The sequence below is a fragment of the Dermochelys coriacea genome, chromosome 12 (assembly GCF_009764565.3).
Source record: "Dermochelys coriacea isolate rDerCor1 chromosome 12, rDerCor1.pri.v4, whole genome shotgun sequence".
NCBI lineage: Eukaryota > Metazoa > Chordata > Testudines > Dermochelyidae > Dermochelys > Dermochelys coriacea.
The window spans coordinates 26,701,957-26,729,275 of record NC_050079.1 but is presented as its reverse complement, the minus strand read 5'-3'; positions in this window follow the sequence as shown (position 1 = coordinate 26,729,275).

Below are 27,319 nucleotides of genomic sequence, written 5' to 3'. Positions count from 1 at the left end.
AGCTGTGTTGAACAGTATATAGTGAGTATTGTTAGTTTTGTCTGCCAAATCTATTCCTTTTCCTTCAGTAAAATGCCTGTGGCTTGGGAATGTATTTTTAGCCAGCTTTGTCTCTGTATCTAAGGCTCCATGCTACCATTTCTCATGTAAACAAATCCAAAATACTTTATGGACAGCTAGATTCATTTAACAATTCCTAATCTGAAGGTGCATTTTTATCTGCAGCATCCTTAGCTGTGCCCTGCAGATCTCCAAAGCTTTTTTTTGCCTAAGTGTCCGTGTAAGTTCAGTGAGCATTTATTAAATGAAAGTTTGAATGTCCCATACATGCATGTTCAACTTTGCTTATAAAGTTGAACGTAAAAAGACAAACAAACCAAAAGAAAGAAACCCACTCAGTGTTTTAGCTCCCCAGATTTAATTGGAACCATTCCTTTCAGCACTATTTATCAACAAAGGATCCTATTTCCCCCTACGCTGTATGCAGCCAGTGCCACTTAATTTGGTTTAGAGTTTCAATAATGTAGCGGTGCCAAAAATGACCACAATACCCAGAATGACTGCAGCTCATTAACAGTGCTTTCAAGTGCATAAAACGTTGATTTTGTTTTAAAATGAAGGAGGGGAGTGGGGAAAAAAACATAATAATGGTTGTCAAAATACCCAAAAGGGTTTGTGGAAATACCAACCCACTCTGCCAAAAGACCCACGAGTAATCTCCTAAAATCCAGGGGCCCTATTTTCCTCTTGCAGGATCGAAGTAACTACTAATATTCTGTCTGTGAAGAATAGGGCCAGAGGATTGATGGGGGCAGTAGAGAGAATCTACCTTTTAGAACTTCTGTATGCTTCTCACTTAATTAAAAACATTGCTACACCATTCCACTGTAATGACCTCAACACTTTTTCCCAGCTTGTGTCTCAACCTTGCTTGGGTGAGGATAGGGTGTGGAACCCTTGCAACTGCTAGAATTGCAATCTCTTAATTTTGGAATACAGGGCTGCTCCCTGAAATGCATGCGAGATGTAGGCATGCTAGGGGTACTAGGATGCACCAACCTAAATAATTCAATTCTCAAACACAAATCTTGCAGACTGGGAAGCTCAAGGAATGGCTGACACTATTAGAGCTGGCTGGAAAATGGAAATCCCTTTCTGCAAAAATAATTCACATTTTGGAAAAAGGTTAACCCCCCCAAAAAAAATTGCAGGATGGAATTTCATGAAAAACTCAGTTTGGGAGACACAAAATGGATTTTTTTTTATTTTTATTTTTTTGGCTTCCTGGCTGACTGCGTTGAAGGCTCTTGTCAATTTCACTAAAGTGAAGTGAAATACCAGCGGAGCTGCTGGAGATGCACAGAGCCACTCAGCCTCCTACCTTCCCTCCAGTTCCAGCAGCCAAAGAGACAGAGAACCTGGCCACTCAGCTCACACACTCCCCAAAAGACAAAGTACATTCAGGAGTCTTTCAGGCAGGCAACTAGGGAGCTGTCATTTCGATTTTCCCAAAAGAAAAAACAATCAGCACAGAACGTTTCAATTTTGCACAAAGGACATTTTTCCATCACAAAAGCATTGTGACAAAAGGTCCCTGCCCAGCTCTACACCATTTTCAGTGCATTGTTTATCTTGGACAACCTAGATCTGTTAGCCTTATTCACTTGGGAATCCTTACTTACGTAATTGCTCCAATTAAGCCAAAGAGACTTTTGTGTGAATACTGTAAGGACTGCTCAAGTGATCAAGGATTTGCAACACTAGAACTCTATTTTGTATGTGGTCTTGTTTGAATGTCCGTTTATCTATATAGGCTTTTGTGTATAAAATAGTGGCATATGCCTTCCAGTAAGCATATGGTGTTGAACTAATGTGAAGTAGGTCAAAGGAAGGGAGTGAAAGCAATGCCCTAAGGCACTGGCTTTCACAATTACTATTCAAACTACACCCTAATATGCACTAACTCCCATTAGTTTGACAGGGCATATTACATAAGGAAATCAAACACCCACAAAAGAATTCCGAACAGAATTCTAACAACATTTCCCAAATGCCAAAGGCATTTCAAAATCCCTTCCCTCTCCAATCTAGTGCACTGAAAGCCAAGGAACGGTACTGTGAACTCTAACTAGATAAAACCAAATTACCGGTATGATCCTCTACATGGCTTTCAATAATGCATTTGTTACAGTATGAAATACTGTACACAGTGTACTGAGCATTTTTTCTTTTCAAAATATAATAAAATGAAATTTCCACTGAAATATGATCACAGTTACTCTACCGGCATACTAAAGCTTTTCCGAGACCGGATATTAGATGTGTTCCAAAATTTATTTTTAAAAAAGACTTTTCTCCATAAAGAGGAAAGACTCACCAGTAGGATCATAACCCCTAGGTAGATGAAATCCACTAACAAATGAATAGCACAGGACCTCACGCTGCTTTAATAATCCCTCTAGAGGGGACATTCCATTCTTTTTCAATGACCCCTCTTGTCCAAATCAACTGAAATTCAGAAAATTCCATTTTTGGTGTTTGTTTTCACTGTCATTACTAAAGGACAATCTGTTGGGTCACTTTTTGTTAATGAAGCAGTAATTGAGAGTCCCAGTACTGAGCAGAACAAGTTAGATGAAAAGAATTAGTGATTTGTCCTCCTTCACCATAGTATTGGAGAGTTTGTTAAGTTCCATTCAGGATGGGACAAAACCAGGTGCTGGGGTCTTATTCTTTCTGGGATTCTTATGCAGATATATTATAATCACTCCAACATCATATACAAAAAAATCATTCTATTATGTGCCCCACCTATAATAAAAATAAATGTTGCAAACGTAGGGAAAGTTCTACATACATTATTAAGTAAAATAGTAGACACTAGGTATAACGGTGTTTACGACCTGCCTCTCTTCCTGGGGCCCGCTTGCTCTCCCCAATAAGGCTCAGAGAGGCTTGTGCAACACCCGTGTCTTTATTTACTTAAGGTTGCCCCACCACCAGTGTCCATCTATATACAAGCTTTATAGGCAGAGTCAGCCTCAGCTAGGAGACCTCCAACTCCCTCCATCTGTCTGACTGACTTCTCCCTTGCTGTCCCCCTGCCTTCTGGCTCCCAGCCTTTATAGCCCTGGCTTGTCAGGTCAGCAGGTGTTGCCAATCCTCAGGCCTTTTCCATCAGCCCCAATCTGCTTCCCTTGATTGGAGCACACCAGGCAGCTGCTAATTAGGTGCTTTTGCACCAGCACCCTGCTACAGCAGGTGTTAGGTACTTAAAAACATTCATGATATTTTGAGGTTTCAAATGGGAACCAATTCCACAACTAACTTTGCCATCCACGTTAACTAAGGTTTAGCATTATATTTCAAATGTAATATGTTCAAATCCTACTAGCTTCCATTGTTATTAGCAGCATATTAATATTTTTGCATCAATGCAGTGATAGAGTAAACATCATCACTTTTCAAAACACATAGTTATTGTTCATTCAAAATACTTCACATGTAAAAATAGCCTGTCAGTGAAAAGAGCAATTCATGTTTGCAAAAAGAGATGTGATTTCTACCTTTAAAATTCACATTAGAAGAAAAGAAAAGAGTTAGCCATTTCAATGGTCAAGTCAAATGTGGCATTATTGTTGATAACGTGGATCTGATCCTGTAATTGCTAACCACTTCCTGGGAGATGTTGAGTAGCCTCAACTCCCAATAACTTCAGTAAAGGACAAGGTCATTCATTGGCTCTCACAGTGTGTTCCGCACATTGTAGGATTGGGCCCTTGGTCATTCCTCCCTAGTTCAGAGCATTCTTCCTATGGACCTTTCAGATAATGAATTATATCAAGTATAAGTTACTCATTTAAATGACTAACTATTTTTGCTAGCTTGGCTTGTACACAAATTCCACATCTTTAAAAAGCCAAACTGTTTCTTTTCTTTCTTATCATTTTTACTCTCCATACAAAGGTAACTCTGCACCCACAGAATCACTCTGAGAATATTTATTAAGCATCAGAAAACCAATACTTCATGGTTTTCGCCATTTGATTTCAGTAACTCCTGCCTGGGCTATGCCAAAGCCAGAAGGTTTATTTTGCTCCACCATTCTCCAGACACATTTAATCCACTTGAAGCCCCATGGGTCCAGAGTCTTTGAATACTGTTCAGGGGACTCTTAAATCATCAAGATTAACAACGTTAGATACTGCACGTGTAAAACATCATCAGGCAATCACTAGGTGGGAGGATCAAAAATACTACCATGCATTCAAATATTTTAATGGACAGAAGAGAGATGGGGGGAAACAGGAGAATTATATTACATATGTCCAGTGTCTGAAGAGAGAGAGCGTCTCCATTATGATTTTAATAAAATGTCTCAGAAAATAAAGGAAAGATCTTATATGGGAAGATTTAGTGTGTATTACACAGATAGATGGTCAGTATTATACTCTGTTCTAGAATGCTCTCTCTTCAAATAAATTAATCACCGAATATATATCTCAAACCTTTGAGTCAGACTGAATATAAATGGTCTTATTTGATGATTTCACAATTGTGGTAAACTATGCAATCCCCTACCAACTCCATTTTGGAGGAGCTTGGGTGAATAATACAGGCTTTCACAGCATGGAAGGCAGCTGGAATTTTTATTGAATCTGGTGCTTTGGAACTAAGTTCTACAGGAATATAAAGAGTTATCAGTTCTGGGCCAAAGTTTTAGAACTCAGGCATAGTTTGGTGTGTAATAGTGGACTATGATGGCATGACAGATATCATGAGTTCACCTCCAAATGACCAGCATAATGTGAAACTGATCATTTGTACAGGCAGTTAGCATAAGTGCAGACTCTATCACAATATCATTGAATGCACAGATTGTGTGTATGCATTTTTCTGCTCACAATTTAAAAAAAACTTCATGCTCTGCTTCTTGATTTATTAACTTTTTTTCTATAGCAAGTGAGAATCTATTACTTCTTTGTAAGAATTTCAAAATACTTTACAGACAATACTGAGATAAGCCTCTGTGAGGTAGTTAAATATTATATTGCTATTATATAGATGTGGCACTGGAAACTGAGGCCCAGAGAGCTTTGGTAACTTTCCCAAAGTCATACAGTAGGTCCGTGACAAAGACAGGAATATAAATCAGATTTTCTGACTACCAGTCTTGTACTTTAAGACTCTGACATCAAAGCACTTACACATGTGATTCACTTTAGGCATACAAGTGGTCATAGTGGGTGAAATCCTGTCCCTGCTGAGATCAAAAGGAATTTTGCTGGGGGGCCAGAGAGAGTGGTGGCTGGTGATTGAGAGCACAGCTCTGTAGGCAGCCGCACAGAAGTAAGAGTGGCAATACCATACTAAGCTATCCTTACCTTTAGGCTGCTGCTGGCGGCAACTCTGCCTTCAGAGCTGGGCTCCTGGCCAGCAGCTGCCACTCTCCAGCTACCCAGCTCTGAAGGCAGCGCCACCACCAGAAGCAATGCAGAAGTAAAGGTAGCAGTACTGCAACCCCTCCTACAATAACCTTGTGATTTTCCCCCCACCCCAAACTCCTTTTTGAGTCAGGACCCCTACAATTACAACATTGTGAAATTTCAGATTTAAATAGCTGAAATCATGAAATTTATGATTTTTTAAATCCTATGACTGTGAAATTGACCAAAACAGACAGTGAATTTGGTAGGGTCCTATAGATATATATTGCATAAAATGGGGGGTTGCTTTTCTTGCCCTAAAGTGCTTGTAAAGTCTCCTCTATTATTTTTTCCCACTCTTTACACCGTAAGATTTGCTCTTCCTGTGTCTACATAGAATTTCTAAAACGTTGCTAATTACTACCGTCCTGTGTTAATATCAGGGCAGCTTGCATTAAAATTTCAATTGTTTACAAGCTAAGGCACCAATCCTGCAAACACGTTTTCTGTTATGAACATGAGTAGTGCCAATGACCTTAACAAGACTATTCAGATGCATAAAATTAAATGTGTGATTATGTGTTTGTAGGATCATGGCCTACGGGTCTGATTTTGTGAGAGTCTAAGTGCCTTTAAGTCCTATCAAGTCAATGGTCACTGTGGATTGAGTCCTAAAGGCCTAACACTGCTCACTTTACTTATGTCCCATAAATTAAGAACCTGATCTATACCCCATTGAAATCAATGGAAGTCTTTCCACTGACTCCAGTGAACTTTTAGATCAGCCTCTATATCAATGGGAATTCTTGTGTACATTAAAAAGGATTTGGCCCTAAAATCAGTGGTACAGTAATTGAAATCTAGAAATTGTTCCCCTAAAACTTGATAATGTACAACTAGCTAGATTTAATAAAAACTTGATCAGTAATATCTTAAAGGCAGACTTCGATAAAATTAATTATGCTTCTCTGAGGCTATGCTTCTTTTCCCTATTCTACATCATATAGTAGATTAAAAAAAATCCAAATTTATTAACTTAATCCTTTTGTGTAAGAGCCATAACAAATTATTAGCATGTACACTTTCTATATTAACAAATCATGTCACCTATTCCTTGAATAATACCAAGAAGAGATGGAGTTCTGGTTAGTCTGTGGTATGAGCTCTAGAGAGTATTAGTAGTGGAATTAATTTCAGCAATGAGATATTGGGGCCAAACAAAGTGTCCAAGGTCACTAAACTCCAGATGGTACACTAATATATTTACAGGACTGATGCCTCCTGACATTTTCAATTTCTTATGTCGAGTTGCTCTTGGAACCAATCAAACTGAGAAGCTGGCAGTTGCAATTTGCTCTCAAAATTAAATGTACAAGATTAGAGCTCTTGTTTTTAAGCAGCAATTTGACTATGCTGACATGGAGCCACTGTTCCTGACTCTTGTTGATTTTCACTAACTGATCACCCCAGCACATCAAATTCAATCCACATACAACAGATTGGTTGTCTATAGGAAAGTTTATTCACGTTCACTGCCATTGATTTAAGAAAATCTCTTAACTAGTAGAGGCAAAGCACATAAAAAATTACAGCTGGGCCAAGAGAATCCTGCATGAAGTAATTATCTCTGACATTAGTCAAAGGCCCATGGATAAGTGGAATATTTGCATTCCGCAATATGAGCTGTTGCCAATCCTGTAGGCATTCCCCTTAAAAGCCCAGCCCAATATTTTCAAAAGTGTGCACATACTTTTGTATATGCCCAGTGCATGTGCAGTTTGGATATTTCTGTGCACAGAGATGTGTGAACATGCATATAGCTGACTTGCAAGTGCACATCAGGTATTTTTTGTACCTCTTTGAATGACTGTGTCAGAACTTTAAGGGGCCTTTTCATCACTAAACTGCAACCAGAATTTTTTAACCAGTTAAAGGAACAGTCCCTGTAACCAGTTCTAAGTAACAGTTCAATTTGTGTTTACACAACAGTTCTTCTATCACCACAGCCGGGTCTGCAAGCCTGACTTACCATGCTCCCTAACTGTGTTTGTATCAGTGCATTCTGGGAAAATGTAGAGAGCTATCTCACAGTGCTTCAGCATGGAACAGTCAGCTCAGAGGAAATGCACACAGAGGCGCACAGGTAGTACATGGGGCAATGCATTCCTAGATGTCCTATCACACACTGAGTTAAAAGGAAGGAGGACAAGCCAAAGTGATCATATTGAAAACAAAAACAAAAACCCACAATGACCTATGCCTATTAATGCAACTCTCCTCCAAAATATAGAGCATGAAGAACTGGATACTGGAAGACAAACAGGCTCCAACTTTGTCATTTGAAGGCAGATGAGTTGTATGACAAATATACTTGCCAGCCAAAGTTTTAGAATGACAGATTGTTTGATGCCTTAAAATTTGGATGACAATGCGATTGATAACTTTTTGAGCCCTGGGAAGTTTGCAGGAGAAGAATTTACTTTCTTCCCCTCCTGCAAGCCTCCTGGCTCTCCTGTAGCCCTTGGGAACTCCTCTTCCCCCTTACACTCTCTTCTAATGCCCCAATATTCCTATGGCTTCGGTTCCCTCTCCCCCCGTCACTAATGCACCTTCCACCACCCAATCCAGTCTTCTTCTATCAGAACATGCATGTTAGATGTGCGGTAAGAAAGAAAATGCACATGTATCAAATGTAAGCCGCTCTAGCTTACAAGGAGTAAATGAATGGAGCAGTGGCTAGCCAGAGGAAGCTGGCTGAGTCTCAACCACAGTGCAGGCCAGGGAAACAGGGAAGCCAGTGAAGTAATAGTAGCTGCTCCATTTAATACTTTACACTCCCAGCAGAGAAAATTTTAACTCTCTCTCTCTCCATGCCTGACACTCGGAGCTTTTCAGACTGCAAGGCGTCTACTATTTCATGAGTGAAACTCTGAGAATTAGACAAGGGAAGCTGCAGCACGGCAGAATGGTTTTCAGTTCTCGGATATGTACACTGAGGATGGCACTATTGCTGAATTGAGCGTGTTTGAGAGAGCCACTGGGATGGGGGTGTGGCTGAGTACTCTGTTGGCAGTGGGGTAATACTTGCAGATCGTACCCTGAGGGTGAATATTGCCTCAGCTGTGATTTCTTTGCTACTTAGAAATGCACTTTGAGCCAACTCAACTCTAAATTAACCAAGATGTTTGGATGGAATAGATGTTAATTTCAGTCTAATAATAACATCCTGTAATTTTTCATCCAAGTGTGGCTAGATTCTTCAGCTGACCCACCACAGTGCACATGATGGAGCTTTGCTGACTCCCTCTGGCAGGGGCGGTTCATTAACCCACCTTCGCTATGAAAGGAGACAAGAGTGCCCTTTCCACTCAAAAGACTCTATGGCTGAGCAGTGCTTGTAGGAGGAACCCTAGGAGAATGCTTGTGCTGGAGTTTCTTGTTTATTTTAGTTAACTTGCTAATAGAGAAGGCAGGGGAAGAGTTTTAAAGCAACAGCATCTTAAATGTTTTGGAACTGGGAGGTGGCAGTTGAATGCCACCTTCTCACCAAGGCATGTTATGCTCTTTGCAGCAATATTGTTTTTAAAAACAGAATTGATTTTTTTTTACAGGTCTACAGTTATAATAGGAAGCTGGTAAAAACTAACCAAAATGAAAGATATCTTGTAAAGAATTAATGTAGTACATCATTTTGCTCCAGTTTACTATTTTCCTGCAATTTGCTGAATAAAACTGAGGAACATACTACTGTACTAGCACCACAGTAAAATGAAAATGAAATGAGAGGTTTATTTTAAAACCTAATTAGTCAAAATGTATTTGTAACAACACAATGCTCATTTTCTTTCCTGATCTACATCTAGAGTCCTGATGATCTTAAATACATGGCAGCTCTCTACGGGCAGATTACCAATTTATTATCTGGGTATTCTAGGCACAGCTGATGATGAATGAGAGACATTTGTATCACTAATTTAGCCCAGTTCTAAAAACATTTTTATCCTAATGAAAACCTCAACTATTACAAATCCCAAATATTCTGGCCTATAGAAATGAGATCCCAACTGCTGTTGCAGTAACAATTCTTTATACATGTTAAATACCATTAGGATGCTGATCTTACATAGATTTCAAACCACATCATTGAACCATATGGTAGTTAAAAAATAAAAATGAAAAGGGCAGTACCATGGTCCAGAAGATGTCTGACATTAAAACAAAAAGGAGGAGATATATAGGCTGGTCCCGAAGACTACTTGATTAAGGTCCAAGACCAGCTCTGTGGAATCCCATTGACTTCAACAGGATTATGATGCACTTAAAGTTACACATATGATCATAAAGCATCTTGCTGAAACAAAACTTCATATGGATGGGGGTGCAGCTTAATGTGATCAAGTTAGAGATACCAGGCAGATGGCAGTATTATTGTGGAAGGGGTTCCCAGAAGAAGGGGTCCTATTAAGCACCAAACAACAGAACCAAATTGTAACAGATACTCAAGGGCAATGAATGCATGCACTCCAAAAAACAAAACACCACAAATATCTAAAAATTGGGTTTATTAAATATTTGATGGCCAGGAAGTATGGCACACCAAGGACCCATTAAATTATTTAACCAGCAAATAATTCCAGTGTTTACAAAACAAAGACTCTAAAACTTCAGCAGTGGTGTCTCTCCAGCCTCCTGCTTTATGAGCAAGAAGAGGAAAAAGAAGATCACAATGACCTGCTGGAATAAAAAAAAATGTTGATCAATAATATATTACTCTTCTTGTCAGCAATATTTCCACTACCATCTCTGGAGGAACAGAGGCACTATACACAATGTAAGAAGAGTCTTCTTGTATTTACCTCTGACCAACTCTCATTCAGCTGTCACTTGCAAATATATCTACACCAATACATCATAAGAAACTTGAGCTGAAACTTATTCTGGTGAGGAATTAAATGATCTCCAGTTTAGTCTAGGTCCTGTGTAGTGTATCATTAGCATCCTGACTTTTGACAAGCTGAAATGGTCACACCTCTGGTCACAGTGAAGCTTCAGTGAGCTTGAGGTTTAGGACCCTAAGCCCTGATCTACACTAGGCGTTGAGGTCGAATTTAGCAGCATTAAATCAACGTAACCCTGCATCCATCCACATGACGAAGCCCATTTTTTGACTTAAAGGGCTCTTAAAATCAATTTCCTTACTCCACCCCCGACAAGGGGATTAGCGCTGAAATCGGTTTTGCTGGGTCGAATTTGGGGTACCGTGGACACAATTAGATGCTATTGGCCTCTGGGAGCTATCCCAGAGTGCTTCATTGTGACCGCTCTGGACAGCACTCTCAACTCAGATCCACTGACCAGGTAGACTGGAAAAGGCCTGCGAACTTTTGAATTTCAATTTCCTGTTTGGCCAGTGTGGCAAGCTGCAGGTGACCATGCAGAGCTCATCAGCAGAGGTGACCATGATGGAGTCCCAGAATCGCAAAAGAGCTCCAGCATGGACCAAACTGGAGGTACAGGATCTGATCGCTGTATGGGGAGAGGAATCCGTGCTATCAGAACTACGTTCCAGTTTTCAAAATGCCAAAACATTTGTGAAAATCTCCCAGGGCATGAAGGACAGAGGCCATAACAGGGACCTAAAGCAGTGCCGCATGAAACTTAAGGAGCTGAGGCAAGCCTATCAGAAAACCAGAGAGGCGAACAGCCGCTCTGGGTCAGAGTCCCAAACATGCCACTTCTATGATGGGCTGCATGCCATTTTAGGGGGTTCAGCCACCACTACCCCAGCCATGTTGTTTGATTCCTTCAATGGAGATAGAGGCAACACAGAAGCAGGTTTTGGGGATGAGGAAGATGATGATGATGAGGTTGTAGATAGCTCACATCAAACAAGCAGAGAAACTGGTTTTCCCAACAGCCAGGAACTGTATTTCACCCTGGACCTGGAGCCAGTAGCCTCCGAACCCACCCAAGGCTGCCTCCTGGATCCACCAGGCGGAGAAGGGACCTCTGGTGAGTGTACCTTTTTAAAATACTATACAAGGTTTAAAAGCCAGTGTTTAATGATTAATTTGCCCTGGCATTCGTGGCTCTCCTGGATATACTCCCAAAGCCTTTGCAAAAGGTTTCTGGGGAGGGCAGCCTTATTCCATCCACCATGGTAGGACACTTTACCACTCCAGGCCAGTAGTATTTACTTGGGAATCATTGTAGAACAAAGCATTGCAGTGTATGTTTGCTGGCATTCAAACAACATCCGTTCTTTATCTCTCTGTGTTATCCTCAGGAGAGTGATATCATTCATGGTCACCTGGTTGAAATAGGGTGCTTGCCTTAAGGGGACATTCAGAGGTGTCCGTTCCTCCTGGGCTGTTTGCCTATGGCTGAACAGAAATGCTCCCCACTGTTAGCCACACGGTGGGGGGAGGCAAAATGCAATCTTGTAACGAAAGCACATGTGCTATATAATGTTAACAGCAAGGTTTACCGTGAAAGAGTGTACCCATTGTTCTATAAAATGAGTCTTTTTAAATACCACTGTCTCTTTATTTTTTCTCCACCAGCTGCATGTGTTTCAAGAATCACAGGATCTTCTCCTTCCCAGAGGCTAGCGAAGATTAGAAGGCAAAAAAAATGCACTCGCGATGAAATGTTCTCTGAGCTCATGCTGTCCTCCCACACTGACAGAGCACAGACGAATGCATGGAGGCAGACAATGTCAGAGTGCAGGAAAGCACAAAATGACCGGGAGGAGAGGTGGCGGGCTGAAGAGAGGGCTGAAGCTGAAAGGTGGCGGCAGCGTGATGAGAGGAGGCAGGATTCAATGCTGAGGCTGCTGGAGGATCAAACTAATATGCTCCAGCATATGGTTGAGCTGCAGGAAAGGCAGCAGGAGCACAGACCACCACTACAGCCCCTGTGTAACCAACCACCCTCCTCCCCAAGTTCCATAGCCTCCTCACCAGATACCCAAGAACGCGGTGGGGGGGCCTCCGGCCACCCAGCCACTCCACCCCAGAGGATTGCCCAAGTAATAGAAGGCTGGCATTCAATAAGTTTTAAACTTTTAAAGTGCTGTGTGGCCTTGTCCTTCCCTCCTCCACCACCCCTCCTGGGCTACCTTGGTAATTATCCCCCTATTTGTGTGATGAATTAATGAAGAATGCATGAATATGAAGCAACAATGACTTTATTGCCTCTGCAAGCGGTGATCGAAGGGAGGTGGGGAGGGTGGTTAGCTTACAGGGAAGTAGAGTGGGGCGGGGGGTTTCATCAAGGAGAAACAAACAGAAATTTCACACCGTAGCCTGGCCAGTCATGAAACTGGTTTTCAAAGCTTCTCTGATGCGTACCGTGCCCTCCTATGCTCTTCTAACCGCCCTGGTGTCTGGTTGTGCGTAACCAGCAGCCAGGTGATTTGCCTCAACTTCCCACCCCGCCATAAACATCTCCCTCTTACTCTCACAGATATTGTGGAGCGCACAGCAAACAGTAACAACAGTGGGGATATTGGTTTCGCTGAGGTCTAACCAATCTAGTAAACTGCACCAGCGTGCTTTTAAACGTCCAAATGCATATTCTACCACCATTCTGCACTTGCTCAGCCTGTAGTTGAACAGCTCCTGACTACTCTAAAAGCTGCCTATGTTTGGCTTCATAAGCCATGGCATTAAGGGGTAGGCTGGGTCCCCAAGGATAACGATAGGCATTTCAATATCCCCAACAGTTATTTTCGGGTCTGGGAAGAAAGTCCCTTCCTGCAGCTTTTGAAACAGACCAGAGTTCCTGAAGATGTGAGCGTCATGTACCTTTCCTGGCCATCCCACGTTGATGTTGGTGAAATGGCCCTTGTGATCCACTAGTGTTTGCAGCACTATTGAAAAGTACCCCTTGCGGTTTATGTACTCACTGGCTTGGTGCACTGGTGCCAAGATAGGGATATGGGTTCCGTCTATGGCCCCACCACAGTTAAGGAATCCCATTGCAGCAAAGCCATCCACTATGACCTGCAGATTTACCAGGGTCACTACCCTTGATATCAGCAGATCTTTGATTGCGTTGGCTACTTGCATCACAGCAGCCCCCATAGTAGATTTGCCCACTCCAAATTGATTCCCAACTGACTGGTAGCTGTCTGGGGTTGCAAGCTTCCACAGGGCTATTGCCACTCACTTCTCAACTGTGAGGGCTGCTCTCATCTTGGTATTCTTGCACCTCAGGGCAGTGGAAAGCAAGTCACAAAGTTCCATGAAAGTGCCTTTTGGCAGCAGACTGTGCAGTATAACCACTAGCCATCGTCACCTCCTGGGTGCAGTATGACTGCTGGCCATCATCTTCCGCTGACTGCAGATTAAAAAACACTGCACTGCTAGTAGGACTCAATCGCCATGAGACGAAACAAGGGAAATGACCTGGCTGAGTCACTCCCATGTTTGCCCAGGCGCCAAGTTAAAAGAGCACCCAGGACTACGTCGACGATGGCTACCAGTCATACTGCACTGTCTGCTGCCAAAAGGCAATAAACTGCTGCTGTGTAGCAATGCAGTACCACATCCGCCAGCACCCAGGAGACATACGGTGACGGTTAGCTGAGCGGGATCCATGCTTGCCGTGGTATGGCATCTGCACAGGTAACTCAAGAAAAAAGGCGCAAAACGATTGTCTGCCCTTGCTTTTATGGAGGGAGAGAGGAAACGGGGGCCTGATGATATGTACCCAGAACCACCCGCAACAATGTTTTAGCCCCATCAGGCACTGGGATTTCTACCCAGAATTCAAATGGGCGGTGGAGACTGTGGGATAGCTACCCATAGTGCAAAGCTCCAGAAGTCGACGGTGTCCACAGTACCGAGGCAACAGTCCGCCAACTACATGCCCTTAGAGCATTTGTGTGGGGACACACACAATCGACTGTATAAAAACGCTTTCTACAAAACTGACTTCTATAAATTCGACCTAATTTCATAGTGCAGACATACCCTAAGGCAGTTTAAATGCTTTAGTTACTTGTAGGTGATGTTTTGGCTTTTTTTCCTGCAGTGAGACTAACAGATATCAAAGCAGGTAACATCTCTCTCTCTCTCTTTTGGAGTGAATATTTAAAAACAAACCATTTGGAAATGGGTATGCTCTAAGCCATTAAAAAGTCCTAGATGACAAATTAATTCTGCAAAGCTATAAACTGACATGTTTCACCCTCTTTGTAGTGAAGATCAGTAATCACAAACCTGACAAGGCCCTACCATCAGCAGCAGCTATAAGAAAATGTGATACATCTTGGCACATTTACTTGGCATCCATGTAATTGTTCTGTTATTAGAAATAAGTGCAGGCTGAACTTAGTGTAATAAAAAGGGTTAGTTCCCTGTCCCCCTTTCAGTTAGGCACATTTTAAATTCCAAAACTCATTTTGTTTTTGTTTTGTTCCATAGTACCCAGAAAAATAATTTCAATCATATTTTGGATGCTAACAACAGGACACTCACTTTATATTTAAAAAGTTACCTGGCAGGTGGCATAACACACAGCTTCCTTATCAACCAACCTGTTATGTTATCTCCCTGTAAAAATTTAAGTCTTACAGTATCTAGGGCATGTACATAAGGGCTTTACTGTGACTTGCAGCAGCCATACTGAGTTTGGGGCAATGCAGGCCTATACCAGCCCAATTTGAATAGGAGCACTGGGATGACCAAAGAAAGGCACAATACTACTCAGAGCCTCAGAGGGAGTTCCCAGCAGTGGCACCATTTCTTGAAGTGCAGCATGTGCTCCACAATATGGCCAGAACTTTAGAACTTTCCTTTCCTCAACACCAAAATCATGGGCTACTTTAGTATGCACACTGTGACCTAGGAAAAAAGAAGCTGCAAGGAAAGACTAGAATGTGACAGCAGAAACCTTATTCCAGACCTGACCAACTATGAAACACTCTAGGTTCATCTGTATTCTGCTGGAACCCTGGATCTATCAATCTGGTCTCAGATCTGGATAAGATTTATGATTTCCTAATGATGGATGAAGTTCAGGTGTCCCTACTGAATTATTAGCTCTATCCAGAATCTCTGTTATATAAACACTTTGGTAGATAGATTTCATAGTATCTGAGCACTCATGTGCATGAAAAGTGAATTTCAAAGCAAAATTCAGTATTTGCACAGGAATCAGATCACAACTAAGTGACAAGGCTGAATTCATAGACCAAAAAATTGACAAGGTACTAGAGTAGACTTTAAAAATGAATATATCCGAGAAACTGTAATCTGTTCAATTTTCAAGCAGAGAGAGAGGTTGAACTCATCCAGCAAATGTTTTTCTGACAAATATTCATGCATCTTTAATTCCTATCCATCTTTAAAACCTCTTTAATTTTTATCCAACTTTAGTGCATATCTACAAAATCTTCTTTGGCCCATTTTATTAAAATGTTACATGAAGCTACCAAGAGAGATGGCATGATTTTCGGCTGTATTCCCAACAGTTTGTTCTTGATACTTAGTTCTACATCTTTTTATTGTTTTAATCAGTCGGAGCACTGCAGTTTCCTTGCTTTCCCAAGGCTTAGCCAAGATAGACACCTGGACGAGAAAGAGTTATCTTAATTACACCAGTTTAGGTTTGGCAAGCCAGTAAATTGGCCAGTCAAATAAGGTCAACTATCCAGTCAACAGTCAAATATTGTCAAATATTCCAGCAAGAATGCTCTGATGTAAGTGGTGGCCTACCTTTCTGATTGCCATTCTTTCATTTTTTTAGAACTTCATTTCATTGTGTTTCGCATTTTGAAAGTCAAAATAATTCAACTAAAAAACATTATTGTCTGTAATTAGGGATAAGTATCTATCTAAGGCTAAGCCTAATGGACACCAAAAAGTGCTACTCTTCTTTGTTGTTGTTCTAATAAATAAGTGCTTTAAAATTCTTAACCTTTTTTGACATTATTTGACTGGTCAATTAACTAATTTTTTGAGGACCAGACAAATGCCCAACCCAATAATAGTTTACATCAGGAGTCACTCCACTGAAGTCACTGGAATTTCACCAGTGTAGAATAAGTGTTCTGTAAATGAGAGCATAATCAGAAGTGATGCTGAATGTCAAGGGACAGCAATTCGCCTTCCTCTGTAGCATGGGGCATGGGTCACTTGCTGGAGGATTCTCTGCTCCTTGACGTCTTTAAACCACGATTTGAGGACTTCAATATCTCAGACATAGGTGAGGTTTTTCATAGGAGTGGGTGGGTGAGATTCTGTGGCCTGAATTGTGCAGGAGGTCAGACTAGATGATCATAATGTTCCCTTCTGACCTTAGTATCTATGAATCTATGAACTGATGAAGACTTTAGCTTTTCCATCTCCTGCTGTGATATGTGCATCCCTTGTCAAAGACACTCAGTAACCCTGAATGTGTATCTTACATGACTCTTATAGAATTCTATAGAATACTGTATCTTAAAGAAAATACTACCCATCTGAAATCTACAAACCTCAAAACAAAATCTCTTTAACAATCTTATAAAATAATACCATACACAGTGATAACTAAGGTATAAGTAAAAAGAAAAGGAGTACTTGTGGCACCTTAAAGACTAACAAATTTATTTGAGCATAAGCTTTCATGAACTACAGCTCACTTCTTCGGATGCATCTGATGAAGTGAGCTGTAGCTCACGAAAGCTTATGCTCAAATAAATTTGTTAGTCTCTAAGGTGCCACAAGTACTCCTTTTCTTTTTGCGAATACAGATTAACACGGCTGCTACTCTGAAACCTAAGATATAAGTGATATCTAAGTGTTTCCCCATAGCCGCAATAGAAAATAGCGGTATTATTTCCAGTAATGTTGCCAGGTAACTGTTTTCAAATGCTGATTTTTTTATGGAGGCCAGTGTGTTTGGATCATATCCCATATATTATAAGGATTTGTGATAAAGTGTTTAGACTTTGACAGTTATTTTTGTTTCGGGATGGATGGACAGATGGCTTAAACAGATTTCAGCAATGCTGTCTTAACACAATTACAGTACACAGCATTGATTGACTATGTAAGGGTCAGGCTATTTTTTGAAGGCAATACTCAGAAAGCAAAAACTGAATCCTAATAGGTGACATTTGGCTAGAAATGCACAAAGTCAATCACTTGTACTGTCCACTGGAAATTCAAAATGAATTGTTGCGTTCACTCTTTAAGATATTGTGGGCTGGAATATCAGATATTTAGAAATAAAGCTCTACATAAATGTATGTTGTGTACTGTTACTTCAGGTTATGTTCTGTTGTACCCTATTAAAATAAATATTACCATGACCTTAGAGATAAGGGAGCCAAAAAAAATTCAACTGACATGATGTGGCATTTCATAAAACATTAACAATATTAAAAACAAAACATTGTTCTGAATATCTCCAGATTACCATAAAAGCACATTGGGTAATGAAAACATGTTTTTCCACACCCCTGGTGTCAGGAGCCTTGTGCCAGGTGATATTATGAAACTGAAGATGTACAAAAGATTATTTTAAAAATTCATGACATGGTGCACTGCATTAGTGAGACTTGCTGCTCCTTGCCCTCCACACAGGGTATTTGGTTTCATCAGGGGTGAGTCCCCAATAGGAAAGTAACTAATCCATGGTACAAAATCACCTTACATGTGGTAACTAACATGAGGCAAAATCCTAGTGAAGACAAGGCAGTTGTGGTTCTAATATGGATTAGCTAAGAGGCAAACCCTGGGCTCCTCATTAGCATTTAACTCACCTTCTAATGGTGTCAAGGCTACAACCTGCCATGTCCACACTACGATGTTACTACATATTAGCAAATACATGGTTAAAAATAACTTTAATTAGCATGAGCAACGAGAAATGCAGGATAAATATGAAGTCTTCACTTGTTTTTATGAAGTGGTTAACATATGCCTGGCTAACATAAAGAAAAAATAAGAAGTCATGATTCTGTGTAGGAATTTTTTTAAAAGATGCTTTGAATAATACAACCTTTTCAGTGTTTTAAATATGCTTTACATCAACCTAGACTAAAATGTAATGCAACATGAAAGGAAAGGAAAGTTGTCATTTTAATTAAGAGAAACATATTTTGGACAGGGTATGTATTGGCACCTCAGATGATTTGTATGGAAACAAACTTTATCCCTATATAATAGAAACACTTTTAGAAGTAAAAGGAAATTCTATTCAAGACTGAAGATTTTCTAATCAAATATCTTGAATACTGTCTTTCAGATGGAAATTAATAACACTGTCTAATTTTAGGCAAATTTTAAATGTTTTCTTGGTGTTAAAAAAAACTAATGGTTCCCCATATATCAATAGCTGATATTTTTGATGACCGTTGTTCAGCAAATGGCAGCCAGGTATTAAAGCACTTACTGGGGTTCTCTCTCCCATTTATTATTCTGAGGCTATGCAAAGAGATTCAGTAATGATAGTATTTACAATTTTTAATAACTGGGTTTTGAATGAATGCTTATTTTTCTTTAAAATTAAAAAATTGAAAATCAAGAACTATTATCTTAATTGTACAAGTTCAATAGACAATCTTCATTTCATTTTTACTGTACCCAAGGGCTTTGTCTAATCTGTTGTATTTATTTAGATTTATAAAAATGCTAAAAAGGGTGTCTAACTACACACTCTAGATCTTAACTTAGAAATACTCTTGACATAACTTAGAAATACATCCTCAGTGCTGATGCACAGTTTAAGACAGTCCATCAACAGTGTCCTAGGCAAAAACTCAAAATCCCTTCCCCTTAAAGATTTCCTTTCCTGTCCATGCCCCCTCCCCCCAGCCCCATCCCAATTTAAAATGTTTGGGAAAAACAGATGAGCTTTGCAATGTTCCTTGAAGATCATCAGATTTAAGCTATTTCAGATCAAAGGGAGTCATGAAACCAAAGCCACAGAACCCTCAAAGGGATGGCCCTCTCTCATTTGTACCAACAGGACTCTAGTTCAAGTGCCTCTGCTGATCTCTACTATGGTCACATGGCATGGAGAGAGAGGTTAGCTCTCTCAGCTGGGTATGTCCTACGCCATTTAGGGCTTTAAAGGTGAAAACTAATTCCTTAAACTTCACATGAAAATCGACAGTCAAGTAGTGAAAATCTTGGAGCACTGGTTTAATATGCATGTAGTGAGATACAAATTTAATCTGACCTTCAGACACTCTGTATTAAGTAGCTAGAGGAAATGCACCCTCCTCCAGGACGGTAATTTCTCCTCAGCAGCCGCCACTTCCTACCAATTTAGGTATTTCCATGGCATGACCAGTGAATTTACTGATGTGCTAATGTGAGACCCTGGAGTTTTCCCTGGCTCATGGTCTTGGAAATACATTTTAAAATAAAAAGAAAAGCAGTACTTGTGGCACCTTAGAGACTAACAAATTTATTAGAGCATAAGCTTTCGTGAGCTACAGCTCACTTCATCGGATACATTTGGTGGAAAAAACAGAGGAGAGATTTATATACACACACAGAGAACATGAAACAATGGGTTTATCATACACACTGTAAGGAGAGTGATCACTTAAGATAAGCCATCACCAGCAGCAGGGGGGGGAAAGGAGGAAAACCTTTCATGGTGACAAGCAAGGTAGGCTAATTCCAGCAGTTAACAAGAATAGCAGAGGAACAGTGGGGGGTGGGGTGGGGGGGAGAAATAACATGGGGAAATAGTTTTACTTTGTGTAATGACTCATCCATTCCCAGTCTCTATTCAAGCCTAAGTTAATTGTATCCAGTTTGCAAATTAATTCCAATTCAGCAGTCTCTCGTTGGAGTCTGTTTTTGAAGTTTTTTTGTTGAAGGATAGCCACTCTTAGGTCTGTAATCGAGTGACCAGAGAGATTGAAGTGTTCTTCAACTGGTTTTTGAATGTTATAATTCTTGACGTCTGATTTGTGTCCATTCGTTCTTTTACGTAGAGACTGTCCAGTTTGGCCAATGTACATGGCAGAGGGGCATTGCTGGCATATGATGGCATATATCACTTTGGTAGATGCGCAGGTGAACGAGCCTCTGATAGTGTGGCTGATGTGATTAGGCCCTATGATGGTATCCCCTGAATAGATATGTGGACAGAGTTGGCAACGGGCTTTGTTGCAAGGTTAGGTTCCTGGGTTAGTGGTTCTGTTGTGTGGTGTGTGGTTGCTGGTGAGTATTTGCTTCAGATTGGGGGGCTATCTGTAAGCAAGGACTGGCCTGTCTCCCAAGATCTGCGAGAGTGATGGGTCGTCCTTCAGGATAGGCTGTAGATCCTTGATGATGCGTAGGAGAGGTTTTAGTTGGGGGCTGAAGGCGATGGCTAGTGGCGTTCAATATTATTAATCTATCCAACTATACTCTTAGCCCAGCAGAAGAATCTGTCCTATCTCGGGGCCTCTCCTTTTGCACCTCCACCCCCACGAAGATGATACAGTTCTGTGGTGACCTAGAATCCTATTTTCGACGTCTCAGACTCAAGGAATTTTCCAACACACCTCTGACCAACATATTAACCCACGGAGACCTTCCTGCCAACACTACAAAAAGAAGGATTCTGGGTGGACTCCTCCTGAAGGTCGAAACAGCAGACTGGACTTCTACATAGAGTGCTTCCGCCGACGTGCACGAGCAGAAATTGTGGAAAAGCAGCATCGCTTACCCCATAACCTCAGCCATGCAGAACACAGTGCCATCCACAACCTCAGAAACAACTCTGACATCATAATCAAAAAGGCTGACAAAGGAGGTGCTGTCGTCATCATGAATAGGTCGGAGTATGAACAAGAGGCTACTAGGCAGCTCTCCAACACCACTTTCTACAAGCCATTACCCTCTGATCCCACTGAGAGTTACCAAAAGAAACTTCAGCATTTGCTCAAGAAACTCCCTGAAAAAGCACAAGAACAAATCCGCACAGACACACCCCTAGAACCTCGACCTGGGGTATTCTATCTGCTACCCAAGATCCATAAACCTGGAAATCCTGGACGCCCCATCATCTCAGGCATTGGCACCCTGACAGCAGGATTGTCTGGCTATGTAGACTCCCTCCTCAGGCCCTTCGTTACCAGCACTCCCAGCTATCTTCGAGACACCACTGACTTCCTGAGGAAACTACAGTCCATTGGTGATCTTCCTAAAAACACCATCCTAGCCACTATGGATGTAGAAGCCCTCTACACCAACATTCCACACAAAGATGGACTACAAGCCATCAGGAACACTATCCCCGATACTGTCACGGCTAACCTGGTGGCTGAACTTTGTGACTTTGTCCTCACCCATAACTATTTCACATTTGGGGACAATGTATACCTTCAAATCAGCGGCACTGCGATGGGTACCCGCATGGCCCCACAGTATGCCAACATTTTTATGGCTGACTTAGAACAACGCTTCCTCAGCTCTCGTCCCCTAATGCCCCTACTCTACTTGCGCTACATTGATGACATCTTCATCATCTGGACCAATGGAAAAGAAGCCCTTGAGGAATTCCACCATGATTTCAACAATTTCCATCCCACCATCAACCTCGGCCTGGACCAGTCCACACAAGAGATCCACTTCCTGGACACTACGGTGCTGATAAGCAATGGTCACATAAACACCACCCTATATCGGAAACCTACTGACCGCTATTCCTACCTACATGCCTCTAGCTTTCATCCAGATCATACCACTCGATCCATTGTCTACAGCCAAGCTCTACGATATAACCGCATTTGCTCCAACCCCTCAGACAGAGACAAACACCTACAAGATCTCTATCATGCATTCCTACAACTACAATACCCACCTGCTGAAGTGAAGAAACAGATTGACAGAGCCAGAAGAGTACCCAGAAGTCACCTACTACAGGACAGGCCCAACAAAGAAAATAACAGAACGCCACTAGCCATCACCTTCAGCCCCCAACTAAAACCTCTCCAATGCATCATCAAGGATCTACAACCTATCTTGAAGGACGACCCGTCACTCTCAGAGATCTTGGGAGACAGGCCAGTCCTTGCTTACGGACAGCCCCCCAATCTGAAGCAAATACTCACCAGCAACCACACACCACACAACAGAACCACTAACCCAGGAACCTATCCTTGCAACAAAGCCCGTTGCCAACTCTGTCCACATATCTATTCAGGGGATACCATCATAGGGCCTAATCACATCAGCCACACTATCAGAGGCTCGTTCACCTGCGCATCTACCAATGTGATATATGCCATCATGTGCCAGCAATGCCCCTCTGCCATGTACATTGGCCAAACTGGACAGTCTCTACGTAAAAGAATGAATGGACACAAATCAGACGTCAAGAATTATAACATTCAAAAACCAGTTGGAGAACACTTCAATCTCTCTGGTCACTCGATCACAGACCTAAGAGTGGCTATCCTTCAACAAAAAAGCTTCAAAAACAGACTCCAAGGAGAGACTGCTGAATTGGAATTAATTTGCAAACTGGGTACAATTAACTTAGACTTGAATAGAGACTGGGAATGGATGAGTCATTACACAAAGTAAAACTATTTCCCCATGTTATTTCTCCCCCCCACCCCACCCCCCACTGTTCCTCTGCTATTCTTGTTAACTGCTGGAATTAGCCTACCTTGCTTGTCACCATGAAAGGTTTTCCTCCTTCCCTCCCCTCCCCCCCCCCCCCCGCTGCTGGTGATGGCTTATCTTAAGTGATCACTCTCCTTACAGTGTGTATGATAAACCCATTGTTTCATGTTCTCTGTGTGTGTATATAAATCTCTCCTCTGTTTTTTCCACCAAATGCATCCGATGAAGTTAGCTGTAGCTCACGAAAGCTTATGCTCTAATAAATTTGTTAGTCTCTAAGGTGCCACAAGTACTGCTTCTCTTTTTGTGAATACAGACTAACACGGCTGCTACTCTGAAACCTGACATTTTAAAATGGCATTTTGCTGGCAGACTGCTCTGATAAGGAGAGTGTTAGTCAAAAATCAGAGACGACAACCTGTCAGCTGAAGATTTACCCCCCCACCTCCCCACAAATGATACTCCCCCAAGAGACTTTCAGGTTAGTATGTGGTTATTTAATAACTATCTGAATTTATTTAAACAAGTGCAATAGCCCCATAATATTATACTATATTATTATGAAATACCAACTGTTCAGTAGGAGTCTAACCTACTACAAACCTTTCTAACTGGCAGAAAAAATAGAGATAATTACCAAGATGTGGGGCCAAGATTCTCAGCAGGTATAAATCAGCAAAGCTCCACTTACCGTAATGGACCTGTGTCAATTTACACCAGCTGAGGATCTGATCCATTATTCCCGCTAATGGTCATAATCATATCAGCATGGCCACAAAGCATCCTGACAAATTAACGGTCATTAAATGAAATCATTTTTCTTTTTGTCACACATAGTCCCTCTACAGCTTGAACCCAAGTCTGATTTCATGCCATTGTAACAATATGGACTCTGATAACATGAGAGGGCAATCAGAACTACTGTTGGCTGTGGTTGGACGTTCTTTAAAGAAGAAGAACACTGCATGCAGCTTTCATGCTGTTTTAGATGAATATGAAGATCAAGAAAGGTCAAAAAAGTCACATGTGCATAGCGTTACTCTTAGACTTTTATAAGGATTCCTGTTATACCATCTTTCCACTGCTGTCAACTCAAACCATATTTGGCCCCATTTCTCTGAATACAATAAAATTCAATGAGCAGAGACTGATTGTGAAAGTGCTGTAGTTACAACCTCCTAGTCTTAACCTTTCCTGGTTAATGATCTTTAGTTCCCTGCCAGACACATCATTTTGGAAGACAGATGCCCTACGTGAGTATTTTAGAAGACGACAACATTACAGTTGCAGGAGCTCTCTCGTCACTATGTGGTTGTAACCAAGAAATTACTCTAATATATTTTTTCCAGTTGTTCACTGTGATTTATTTTTATTATTTTACTGTAGGCCATAGGTGAAGGTGGCCTGACATTCCAATATGCCCAAAACAGTCTTTGGTGATTAGAAAGAAAGTATATCAACGCATCAGTCACTTTATTTTATATAAAGCCCTTAATGCAAGGCACCTTGCAGCACTTTACAATATAAAATATAAAATGTCAAAGCAAATAAAGCACATGAAACTAGTTAAAAATGCAATTAAAGTGGTACCATAAGTTTGCTATATAATTCTAAAAATCTGCTAGCTATTCCTCAGATCTTGCCTAGAAAGGCAATGAATTCCTCAGACAAGAGGCATAAAATCTAGCATGATGAGAATCAAAGAAAAAAGCATGCACATGTGGTGTTTTCAAAAGCCTGGCCAAGTGCAGGGCAATAATTGTCCAGGAAGAGGGAAACAACAACAAAAACTACCATTCAGAGAACGATGACTGGCATGGGAAATGTTCACTAGAATCTACAAGTCCCTCTTGCCCTGCTCAGGGGATTATCTAAGGCCAACAAATCCAATTAGTTTTCCCCAAAGCAAGTTGAAACTTTACAGATTACATAATCCCTTTGCAGTTTACATAATGAATAATCTTGTTGCTGTCTTTTTATGGTATACCTTCTCCTCTACTGGAATATTAAATTCATTGGGCCAAATTTATACCTGATATAAATGAGTGTATGTCTATCATTGCATCTGCTTGCACCAATTTTTATACAGAGTTATATACACACATGCACAAATTCTTGTTTGACACGAAGGAGCCTCAGAAAAAATTATCAGACTAAGCAGGCAGACTCCACAATTTTCCTGGAGCAAGCTCCCTTCTTTCGTTCTTTAAGCAAAGAAGGCATTCATAATACACATGGAGTTAATGATAGAGATAATCTTCAAACTAACCCAGTCGGGTATCTAAAAAGGTCAAACTAATCATGATAGGTTTCAGAGTAGCAGCCGTGTTAGTCTGTATTTGCAAAAAGAAAAGGAGTACTTGTGGCACCTTAGAGACTAACGAATTTATTAGAGCATAAGCTTTCGTGAGCTACAGCTCACTTCATCGGATGCATCCGATGAAGTGAGCTGTAGCTCACGAAAGCTTATGCTCTAATAAATTTGTTAGTCTCTAAGGTGCCACAAGTACTCCTTTTCTTTAAACTAATCATGAAATCTTTCCCCACGCTGTAGATCTGTGAGTTCCTAATACAGCTTGGTCTGAACCCTATGAATTAATCCAGCACAGAAATAACCAGTTTTCCCCGTTATGTCACTTTACGTTTCATATAAAAGCTCTCCAATCTTAGTTTGTTTTGTTTGCTGTGGTGGGCCCATAGGCATCCACATTTGGGCTCTCCTTCTCCAATCTGACAATGCTGGGAGCATGGGGCAGGCGAGCTCTCATATCCCAAAGCAGGAACTCAGGAAGTAGGGAGAGTCAATCTTTGTTTCCTCCTGTGTGCCACCCCAAATCACTCCCAGACACACATTTCTGAAAAATTATGGGGCAGACGAAACCCTACCAAGAAAAAAAAAAAGATGACTTCTTGCCTCTGAGACTAACATAAATAAAGACTGACATTTTATTTTGTGGACGAGTCATCATTTCTGTTCAGTTGAAGGCACATAGGGAAAGATGAATAGCAAAACTGTCCAACTGACTTATTTTTGATGTGCTCTGTGCTTCCTGAGAGTAAACTCTAGGGGACTCGCATACACAGTTGACTGTAAATGATGTATTACTTATTAATGAATTGAATCCACCATATAGAAATACAAGTGGGGAAACTGAAGTATGTACAGTGCATAAATACTGTACATAAGCTAACAGCATATGCAGGCGACATGTCACTTCATGTCATATCCTGTCATAAAGAGCTGTGACTGTCTAAGCTCTTCAAGGTAGAGACTACACTAGCAGAACAGGATCTGATCTGGGCCCCTGAGTACTATGGTAACAGAATCAGAAAATTATGATGATGCTCATAATGTAGAGTTTCCTATAGTTTATATTTTTGTCCTTTTGGGGAAAGACCTTTCAAAATGTTTTCTGCTTTCAGGGATTTATCAGTAATCCAACTGTGAATTTTATTCTGAATTCCAATCCAAATCCCTGCGTGTATTTCATTTAGTATATCCAGTACATTGGCTATGCACTGGAAGCATAAGATTTACTGGATTTTGGTATTTTTAAATTGTCTATAAACAATATATGTGCCACTACACACAAAGCTCATTGTGATTCTCTGCTGGCATATTGTCTACCAGAAAGTGGGTTTAAAAAGCTTCAGCAGGCTACTGTCTTGTATGTCCATTCAGCCTACAGTACATGAACTCTTTCCCAAATTAAACGTCAGGCAACAGAAAAGCTATAAAGCCCCAAGGGTTCTCACCACATCCTCCTAAGGAAATGGTTAATCAGCTTAAATCCAGTAAACAAAATGGGGGAAGCGGCCTATCCAATTTAACAGTCATTCTAATGCAGGGGTTCTCAAACTGGGGATCGGGACCCTCCACGGGTCGTGAGGTTATGACATGGGGGCTGGTCAGGCTCCACTCCAAACCCCGCTTTGCATCTAGCATTTACAATGGTGTTAAATATATAAAAAAGTGTTTTTAATTTATAAGGGGGGGTCGCACTCAGAAGCTTGCTATTTGAAAGGGGTCACCAGTACAAAAGTCTGAGAACCACTGTTCTAATGGCTGTGAAGAAGGCAAATCACAAATCACACCTCAAAAGGTGGCATTTTACTTTTTAAATGTCAAAATCAGCATTAAGGCGTGGCAGCTATTTATCCAGGGCATCAAATGAAAGGCGTTTCTTATGGGATACCACAGAAGACACTTGGCATAAATCATCCTTCAGGACTGCAGTTGCCAAAAGAACCATTTTCAGGGACTGGAAATCAGTGCATCAACTGAACATTTTGGAATGGCAGAACTCAATGAGTAAATTAGCA